We start from the raw sequence: 10,957 nt of genomic DNA, 5'->3' as shown, positions 1-10,957 counted from the left end.
AAATACAATTTTCTCATTATTTTGTCACAGTTCTCTCACATTTAATGAGTGTGTGTGAAGCATAGGGCAGCATAATTGATACAACAGAACAGCCTATTACGTCTGTGTCTTATAAGGAAAGAGATAAAAAATATGCAATAATTTTCCTAGACTCAGATTTGTCTTATGAGTAGAGACTACGATATAGTTCCTGAAAAAGACTTTAATAATTAACCTAATAACTGATATTAGCAGACTCTAAGCAAATGCCACATGCACACAAGGACAACTGAGATGAGACATGGATCTCTGAAGTCCAATGTTTACAAGGCACAGTGAGAAATCATTATATAATCTATCAATTTGAAATCTGCATTAGATAGGAGGACCATTTCCCAATACTGCATAATACCTTGGCTTTCTAGATATACAGAACACTAAGAATTAGTTTCTTAATTTCTTTCTGTTTCTGGAAGTGTTCATGGGCTTTCAGGTGCCCTGGTCATTGATACTGCAGGGAGAGGATGCCATGAGCTTTCCGTCATGTCTGGAAGGTCGCCCCTGTCCTTGCCAAACCCAGGTATTTTATATATATCTTCTCTCCCATGGTCTCTTCACATGATGGGTACTGACGTAAGGCTCACTGTGTGCCATCTAGCAGCAATAGGCAGAGACCTTTGAGGCTTATGAGAGGGAGAATGGAGCAGGGCTCTGCCTTGAGAAATTGGTCTTTATGACTTAGCTGTGCAGTTATCTCAGAAGTCCCAGTCGTAACCTCCTGTGGAACAGCCTTTCCTGTCGTCCATGGCTGCTATAGAAGAAAAGTCTCAAGAAACCTTTGTGGTAGGAAAAGGCTACCTGACTACCCTTCGTGCCTCTTAGGTGTTTATGAACACTAGAGGGCAAGGAAGTAGGCAAAAAGTCTACCGTGCAAAGTGGAGATGTAGCCTACTTAGATCACCAAGAATCAGCCTTTTACTCTGGTAATTGCTTGAGTTATGAGAGACTCTAGCATACAAAATACTAGCACCTCTTGTCCAATGCCCATGGCCATCTGCTAGTGCCAGGAATAACTGTAGTGAAAAGAGATTTTGTATTGAATTTGTTGTTAATTTTTGCTGCTTCCTCAAGAACTGTGCAGTAAACCTTATGGATTAATAAAAAGGGAAGTAGCAAGGAAATGCATACTTAGACAATATAAAGATGGATTCATGCATATATGCATGGATAGATGAATCATGAGAAGAAATTTATCTGCAGAATTGACACATAAACTAATTGAGACTATGCATTCCCATATCATACGTGAAATCATATGCTAACTGTAAACACTGGAATGTTGGTAGTAATGTGGTTGTGTCCAGGTCTCAAGGTGTACAGACAAGGAAAGCTTATGAGGTAACTCCCAGTCAAAGATGAAAGAATGAAAAACCCAAATCAATGTCTTCTGGTCAACTGCTTTGGAGTCCAAGGTCAGATTTTCTGCAATTATGAGACCCAAGGACAGAAGGCAGTCCCAGGTTCCAGGATAAAGAGAGACAGAAAACTTCTTTTGCAGAGCCTTTTACTTTTTGCCTGAGATACATTGAATCAAAGGAATCATCCACCAATTTCTTTTGGAAATACCTCTTCAGACACAACCAAAAAAGATGCTTATAGTTTTCTAATGAAGGGAGAGCAGCACCTGAAATTAACCATCACAAATGACTGGAGATATACGCTTCAATAATTCTCTACCATGCTCTCTTCCTGGCTCTTTTAAACTTTAAATGAACTCTCTTGATGTTCACCCATCAGAGAAATAAAGAGAAATCAAATGAGAGTGTAGGAATATATTGTAAATGGGTCAGTCTATTCCTCACTTCAAAATTGAAGAAATCATTGCCACAGGAGACTTGGAAGCCCTATCTCTTTGCAATGTTCTATTGACATTATCCTTTTATTTTATTTTATTTTATTTTTAACTTGAGTATTTCTTATTTACATTTCAAGTGTTATTCCCTTTCCCGGTTTACGGGCCAACATCCCCCTAATCCCTCCCCCTCCCCTTCTTTATGGGTGTTCCCCTCCCCAGCCTCCCCCCATTGCCGCCTTCTGTATTTGTCCTTTTGTCTCAATTTCTTAAATTTTCATCATTAGATATAATTACAAACAATTTGTTTTTTATAAAGATTTTGCCCATTTATTTATCTATCTATCTATCTATCTATCTATCTATCTATCTATCTATCTATCTATCTTCACTTTACTTCCCTATTACAGCCACCCTCAATTCTACTTTTCCAGTCTCACCCTTACAAATCCCTCTGCTCACTGAGCCCCACTTCTCTTTGAAGAAAGAGAGGCCTTCTTGGGTACCATGCAATTGTGGGACATATAGTCCTCACAATGCTAGGTACATCCTCTCCCACTAAGGCCCACCGGGCAGTCCAGATAGGGAAAGGGGAGTCAATGAGAGGGAACAGTGTAAGAGACAGTCCTGCTCCACTTGTTAGGGGACCAACATGAAGACCAAGCTGCACGTTTGCTAAAAATGCACAGGGGGTCTAGTTTGAGCTCCTGCATGCCCCCTGGTTGGTTGCCCAGGCTCTGTGAAATCACATTGATCCTCTGTTAGTTAGTTGACTCTGGTTCTTCTTGTGCTGATCCTGACTCCTCTGACTTGCTTACTACTATCCCCCACACTTCAGAAGACTCCCTGAATGGCTTGGTAAAAAGAGAATAGCTGCTGTTCGCAGCAATAAAATCACACTTGGTTCTGCTTGGAAAAAAATCTACTAAAGGTGCAATATATCTGTTTACACAGTGTGCGTGCATTTTGGTTACAAAGACAGCAGTTGGAAGCAGGAACATTAGTAATTGTACCCTACTAGGTAGCTCTAGGTAGACTTGAGATAAAGGCATGTTTACATTAGTGATGATAAAAATATGCAATTATATGACACCTCACATTTTGTTGTGTATACATTTTCTGCTCTATTAGGACTAGCTTTATGAAACAAGCAAGATCCACAAAACAATATTTAGTTTTGTATGATTCTCCTGCTGAAAAATAAAATTTGTCTTAATTTTTATAAAGCTGCACTACCTAGCTTCTCATTTATTTCATAATTCCTATTGATTGTAAAAATCCTGCAACCCTGATTTAAATTTTTTTTCATCTTTATTAACTTGAGTATTTGTTATTTACATTTTGATTGTTATTCCCCTTCCCGGTTTCCGGGCCAACGTCCCCCTAACCCCTCCCCCTCCCCGTCTATATGGGTGTTCCCCTCCCCATCCTCCCCCCATTACCGCCCTCCCCGCAACAATAATGTTCACTGGGGGTTCAGTCTTGGCAGGACCAAGGGCTTCCCTTTCCACTGGTGCTCTTACTAGGCTATTCATTGCTACCTATGAGGTTGGAGCCCAGGGTCAGTCCATGTATAGTCTTTGGGTAGTGGCTTAGTCCCTGGAAGCTCTGGTTGCTTGGCATTGTTGTTCATATGGGGTCTCGAGCCCCTTCAAGATCTTTCAGTTCTTTCTCTGATACCTTCAATGGGGTCTCGTTCTCAGTTCAGTGGTTTAATGATGGCATTCGCCAATGTATTAGCTGTATTCTGGCTGTGTCTCTCAGGAGAGATCTACATCTGGTTAAATTATTTTTTAATTATGCTATTTCCATTGTAAATCAAAACTAGTCAATTACATTTAAATTTATTTAAAAATTAATTTTAAAAACCATATTTTCCACTTAATAGAAATTGCAAAAGTTGCTAATCTAAATCAAAGCCATCAAAGATCTCAGAATTTTATTAATCACAAGAATGTTATTATTTTCAAAAAATTTCAAAAGAATTAATGTTTTGCCACGTGACTTCAAAAAGTCTAATGCAGACCTCCTTAAATGAATTTGATAGTTTGAAGCTTATTACAAGAGTGTTATGAATGTGAAGAATACATGCATTAGTTTATCTAAACATAGATACTTAAATATGTATTTCTGAAGTTCTATACAGACTTTAAAATGTATATACATAGGACCACTAGCATAACTGAAAATTCTAGAAATGCATTTGTTATTAAAATAATTTCCAAAATTATATGGATAAAATATGGAGAGTAAATATGTAATTTTATAGACGGTACTGGATAGCTAGGAGAGGTCACTAGAATTTTCCATTATTCAATTTAAATTACGCTTTGTCTAATTTATAAATAATAAACATTTTTATTTTTGAGAGCACCCAAATAAATAACTTTGTTATTCATTTGTGCTTTGGAATTTGATTGATGAAAGGCTTATTCATAAGAAATGTCACTCCCCAGAAATCAACTAACCTAGAACCTTGGGGTTGTCAGAAACTGAATAATCAACAAAAAAATCATATGTAGCAAATGTGCTTGACACATGTGAGTCCTGAACAAGTGCAGTGAGGGCTGCACCAAAAGCTTTTGCCTGCACACAGGATGTGTTCTACCTGCTGGGCTGCTGTGTCTGGCCTCAGTGAGAGAGGGAGTGCCTAGCCTCACAGAGACTTGAAGTGACAGGTGGGGGTGGGGATACCGAGGGAGGGGCCCATCATCTCAGAAGACAAGAGGGTGAGGGATGAAGGATTGTGGGAAGAGGTGACCAGGAGCTGGGCAGTGAGCAGGATATAAAGTAAATAAGTAAAAAACAAAACAAAACAAAAGACCCCAAATTAAATTAAAAAGAAAAATGTCAACATTGAGGTTATTTGTAGTGATAGTCAAACATTAATCTAAAAAACAAAAATGGAACTGATAGAGTATCAATAATAATTATGGAAATCATTAAATGTCTAACACATTTTTTGACAGGGGAAGTTGCCTATATTTCTACATGTCCTCATAGTCTTTTATGTATTTCCTGAATGGTAGTTAAAATCTTCAAACTACCCCTGTAGCATTGATACTATATTTGTTATATAATTCTTACCTTCTACAGTCTTTTATTTTAAGAGTGTTGTAAGTAACAGGGATTTGTTCAACTCTCAGTCATGTTTGTTGAACTAACACTAACAGATTCAGATTTATTTTTCCCTTAGCTACATGAGATCTAGTAAGTTTAGATAGCATTTACTAATGAAGGGTCATAACCAGTACTAAGATAGAACTAAGGACTGGGGATCAATGCAAATTTCACAGAAAAAATATGGGGTATGGAAGATGAATAAAAGCGACTTAGAACAATAAAAAACAACACTAATAAAGTGTAGTTGGGTTTTCTATACACTATGAGAGTCCAGATGGTCACTTGGTGCCTCTTAAGCTTGGTGTCTAAGTTATGGTTTCTCTTACTAGACTAAAACCCCAGGAACTAAAATGAGTTGGAAAGGAAAGGGTTTATTTCAGCCCCTAGTCCCAATTACAATCTATCATCAAGGGAAGCCAAGACAAAGTTGAGGTAGGAACTAAAGTGATAGTGCTACTTACTAGCTTGCTCCCCATGATATAATCAACTTACTTTTTTTAATAGCATCTAGAATCTCTAGCACAGAAATAGCACCCCTAAAAGTGATCCGGGTCCTCTCACAGTACTCACCAATCAAATGGCTGCACCACAGTCTCCCCTTAATAGTAACCTGGAGCTGGTATTTATTTACTCAGTTGGGATTCTTTCTACCAAAGTGACTCGACTTGTGTGGAGTTGATATAAAACAGCCAGCACAGTTGGGATATTTGGAGAGTACAGCAAGAGAAATTTTAAGGGCTCCATTTGTAGGTAGAGTGGACTGATGAACATATAATCCTGATGGGTGAGATGGTTTGTATCCTAAATGTGCACATGTCAGTGGTTGGAGAAAAGAAATATTTACAAATGAGGACACTGGAATCTAAACAAGTGAAGTCTATGAAATGATACTCTAACAAACGGAAGATAAGTTGTTGTTTTTCTATAGGAAATCGATATATTATTCCCAGCATTAACTAACTAATTAAAAAAATAATGGTAGGGATGAGTTCAAGGAGAAAAGCTTGATGTGTAAGGCATTGCAAGTAAATTGCACTTTCAATGATCTCTTTTGTAAAACTGAAACAAAATAACTGTTGAATTTTAGATGCCAACAGCTCTCAGGGTAGAGAGGGAAAATGTCCAAGATTCATTTCAAACTTTACCAAATAAGAAAAGAAGATGGTGTTAGATTTTACAGTTATTGGAAAATATCACTGGTGTGAGGTTAGACAACTCTCTTGGCTTCCTTCCCTTGTGTTTTAGCCTTGAAAAATCTGCCATTGATAGATTTGCTACAACTCGATTTTCAGTCCTTTCTTTTTTATCATTTATCTCTATTTCAGTAACTCCTATTTTCTATATACTTACATTTATCTGAGTATGTTTTTTTCTAAGTTATAACTAGTAGTTCAACAGCCAAATCCATTTAAAAATATTTATGCAGCAGAGAATGGCCTTGTTGGGCACCAATGGGAGGAGAAGCCTTTGGTCCTGCCAAGGCTCAATTCTCCATTGGAGGAGAATGTCAGAGCAGGGAGGCGGGAAGGGATGGGTGGGTAGGGGAATACCCTCATAGGAAAAGGGGGAGGGAGTATGGACGGTAAACGGGGAAAGGGAATATTATTTGAAATGTAAATAAAAAATATCCAATAAAAAAGAAATAAACACCCATTATTGCAAAAAAAATGGTGTATCTAATGATACAGGACACATTATATAGTATGTATTGAATAAACTAATAAAAACTATTAAATTTGAAATACTATATTACACTAATCATGTGAAGTAAAAAATCAGTGAATAAGATTATTCATGAATTTATCAAAGAACTTTGTAGGGAATCATAGAAACTTGAAGGGCAAAACAAATGTTTTATTTGGGCATGTGAAACTCACTAGTCATTGAGAAAGGCACGAAATGTATCAAGCTGACTCAGAATAATATCAATTCTATGTTTTGAGGTTAAAGAAAAGTACTTTCAATGTTGGCAGGATTTCTTTTCCTTGCTTTAAAACAAGCAAATAGATGAAAAAATGCACCCAAAGAACCAATTTTTTTTTAGTAACTACTTACTTAAAGATTAGGGGTTTCTCCCATCTACTAGAGTGTCTTGTGTTTCTAATCAATTAGCATCCCTCTTACATTCTTTATTTTGAAAATATCTTTTTTACAAGTTGTGAGGATAAGTTTCAACAGTTTTATCAAGAAATGGAGGTAACAGTACCACTAATCAGGCAGCAAACACCAGCTGATATGAGGCCCCAACAATATACAGCAGAGGACTGCTGGCTCTGGCCTCACTCAGGGAAGGCTCTCCTAGCTCTCAAGAGACTTGAGGCACCAGGGAGTGTGGAGATATGGTGGGATGGGGAGACATCCGCTTGGAGCTGGCAGCTAGTCAGAGGACCAGGAGTGTGATAACATCTGGAACTGTAAAAAATAAAATTAAAGAATAAAATAATAAACAAACAAACAAACAAACAAATAAATAAGAAATTGGTGTAAAGATGCACGGTAACTACATAAATCAAAATATTCTTGTTCCTCTATGATTGTTATGATAAAGGCCTCAGGACCTAACAAGCTGGTCAGCAAGCCTTTTTGCCCTATTATCTTGCACGTTAGCCCTGGATTTTGTACTTAAAAGCATCTTCTCAAGAGTTAGTATAATAAAAACAAACATAATAAGAAAAGTTCTCAAAACCAAATAAGAATCAACCTACCGATCTCAGAGTACAGCACCAGTGCTGAATAATCTTCCCCACTTTAGCACCAAAGCAATTTAATTTACTTTTCTTAATGAGCATGTCACCAAATTCTCGGGTACAAAATTAACCTATACTATTTGATTACATTGTGATTAAAATCAAACTTTATTTTCAAAAAATGACGTTGCAAAATGAGGAGACTTACTAAGTTGATCTTTATTAATATATCTAGAGTATATTGCACAGGGCTTAAAACAAGCATTAGGAGGGAGAAGGAAGAGGGGTTTCAAAATGATCTTATGTATCTCAATGACTGCTTTCTTGAGAGGCAATGAAGCAAAATAGGGAAGAATACAAAACCACTCTGCTTCTGGTCATTCTTGATTATTTCCTTCCTGCTGTGACCTTGGCTATATCTTTTACTTGCCATGTGCACCCTTTTAATTTTCTATGAAGGTATTAGCACTGTCTTGGGTTTTTATGGGGATATTATGAATGCTGTGCTCTCTTTGGTATGAGAAATTGGTAAGCATTTTAGGAACCCATCCATTATTAGTACTGAAATATGATTTTTTAAATTCTCAGTAAATATCCCTCATAAGTCATAACTGTTTCTTTTATTTTTCTCATTTTAAAGGTGAAAACAAAGCTTCATGATTTTCTCTTTCTAAAGACCACAGAGTATAATAAAACTTAAAAGATTTCATAATGCTCTAAAAATGTCATTTTATCTTCCCAGTACCTTTGAAATCTGGTACTTTAAGCACATCCTTTTTGTATTAAAGATACTCAAACCTAAAGAAAATATGAAAGAGGAGGGAAAATAGTCTATATTTGATAAAATACAGTGTATTTCAAAATAGGTCTCCAATAGTCAAAGAACAATATCGTCTGTACTAGTAAACCGGGTACCTTCTGTGCAGTATAAAATCTTGCCCATAACGTTTTCTATTTAGTATCAACAACTTATAAGCATATTGCACCAAAAATTTTATCTAGTTATAAATATTTTCCAACTATCTGCTCCTTTATTACATTTTTACTAACCAACAGTTCCTCTTCTCCTATTGCAGGAGTCACGCTTAAACAGTGCAGTGACATTTACAGTTTAGAAAGCATATAAGGTAACATGAATCTGATTGCGGGTGGAAAGTGCAAATGGAGCCACAGAACAAGCATGATACAGCCAAGTTCAAAATGCTCTCAGCATTGCTCAAGATATTCCACGGTAGGAGGGGAAAAGCAACATATTGCATTCGTACACTCTTGAGCATGAAAATGCCACAGCCTTTTCATAGGCAACAGATGTTGAATTAGAGGAGTGTGTATTGTTCATATGTTATTTATGTCTTCCAAGTTCGTTTGACATTACAGAAACAATGTGCCTTGAATTCATGAACTATATTGGCAGCATTTATTTGCTATTTAAAGTTGTGTATATGTTTTTCTTTTTCAAATTCCTGTCAGAAAGACAAGTAGTTGTAAGTTCATCTACATATCCTTTTAACACCAAGACGCTATGCCAAAAGAAGAAAAATTAGCAGAATGGAATTTGTTCGTATTTGTACCTCCATAATATCATTTCTGTGATTCGTGTGGTGTCAAATAGGAGAATTTAGTTCAGCTGCTTTGAAATGGAGTGACCACATTTATAACAGCATGCAGAAGAGAAATTCAAGGACACAGAAATTGTTGAAAGATAAAAATGAATAAATTCAATCCTCTCCATTTTAGGACCATACATGACATTTTAGTGTGCTAACTCATAATGCCGTTCCCTTTACAGAGCTCAAAGTATGGGTTAGTTTTACTAAATAATTTTGAATATATACTTACATTTAAACTGTACAGCTGTACACATACAAATTGTGAAAATTAATTGATAGTAATTAGTAAAATCTCACTCTTTCATACATATTTTTCAAAATTTTTTCATTTAATTTTCTGTAATTAGATAAGATGTTCCAAAATCATAGGCTGGAAGAATTTTAATGAGTTGATTCATAGAAGCAAAACATACAGAAAATATCCTAGAAAAAATATAGAGAGCTCTGCAGTTGTGAAGATGTGGGATTGTGTGTGTGTGTGTATTTGTGTTTCTATAATCATATGTAGTGTATATTCATATGAATTGTTATTGATATACAGAACTCATTAGTTGAATTAAAGTAATCTTGCCACCACTAAACTTAGTTTTAAAAGATTCACAGTTTAGTGCCAACTTCCATTGCTACAAACTGATAATTTCATCATATTACTATTAATTTCAACATTTCAGCTTCAAAACAACATTATACATTCTATTGAGAATATAAATTCCTTTAATCTAGTCAATTATATTTGAGGCATTCTTCCAGACAATGAAGAAATAAAAAATAAAATTAATTTATATGTAATTCAATACATCTGGTATTTAGTCAATGGTTGCCTGGATAGTATAGAGTTTGCAAGATGTACTGAGTAATCCAAGTCTTTGCCATTTGGAAGGAAATGTATAGCTGAGACATACAGCACACTGGGAGACCTGAAAGAAACACAAACATCATTAGGAGTACCCGTCCTCTGTCAAACTTAATAGAAAAGAAAATAAAGCCAGAAATATGTGAAAGTAAAAGTGTGTGTGTGTGTGTGTGTGTGTGTGTGTGTGTGTGTGTGTGTGTGTGAAGTTGTATGTACACATACATGATCATGATTATGGAGTCCAGGAAACATAGGGTGCCTGGAATGTGGGTTTATGTCAGAGAACCTAAAGATATGATGTTTTGGGATAATTGACTGCTCAGCAAACCTCAGCTATTCTCCAACTCTCTCCTTTACCATCAGTTAGGGTTGGTTAACAACCACAGCCATAATTGGCTTGGTAATGATTCTGAGGATGCAAACTCAGTTTTCATTGTTTGTGCAACTAGAAATTTCACTTCCCACATGCAGTAATCAAACCCCATGGCTACTGGGAATGCCAAGAGGTGCGTGCTGACAGGAGCCTGGTATAGCTGTCTCCTGAGAGGCTCTGCCAGAGCCTGACAGATATAGAAGCAGATGATCGCAGCCAAACAGTAAACTGAGAACAGGGTCCAGTATGGAGGAGTTAGAGAAAGGACTGAGGTAGTTGAGGGGGTTTGCAACCCCAGAAGAAGAACAAAAATATCAACTAACCAGACGCCCCGGATCTCCCAGTGGCTAAACCACCAACCAGAAGACGTGTGGAACCTCCAGCCACATATGAAGCAGAGGATAGCCTTGTTGGGCATCAATGGGAGGAGAGGCCTTTGGTCCTGTGAAGGCTTGATAGCCCTGTTTATGGGGAATGCCA

At 36.8% G+C, this 10,957-nt stretch overlaps 1 non-coding gene across 1 annotated transcript; it reads left to right on the top strand.

Moving 5' to 3' along the window:
- Positions 1-440: 440 nt before the first annotated feature.
- LOC120095720 (small nucleolar RNA SNORA71) lies at positions 441-573 on the top strand. Its single transcript, XR_005491516.1, has one exon. It is a non-coding gene; the product is annotated as a small nucleolar RNA SNORA71 (small nucleolar RNA).
- The last annotated feature ends 10,384 nt before the right edge of the window (positions 574-10,957 follow it).

Source organism: Rattus norvegicus, chromosome 11 (genome assembly GCF_036323735.1).
Source record: "Rattus norvegicus strain BN/NHsdMcwi chromosome 11, GRCr8, whole genome shotgun sequence".
Lineage (NCBI taxonomy): Eukaryota > Metazoa > Chordata > Mammalia > Rodentia > Muridae > Rattus > Rattus norvegicus.
The sequence above is the reverse complement of the archived record's forward strand: the minus strand, read 5'-3'. Positions and strand labels throughout refer to the sequence as shown.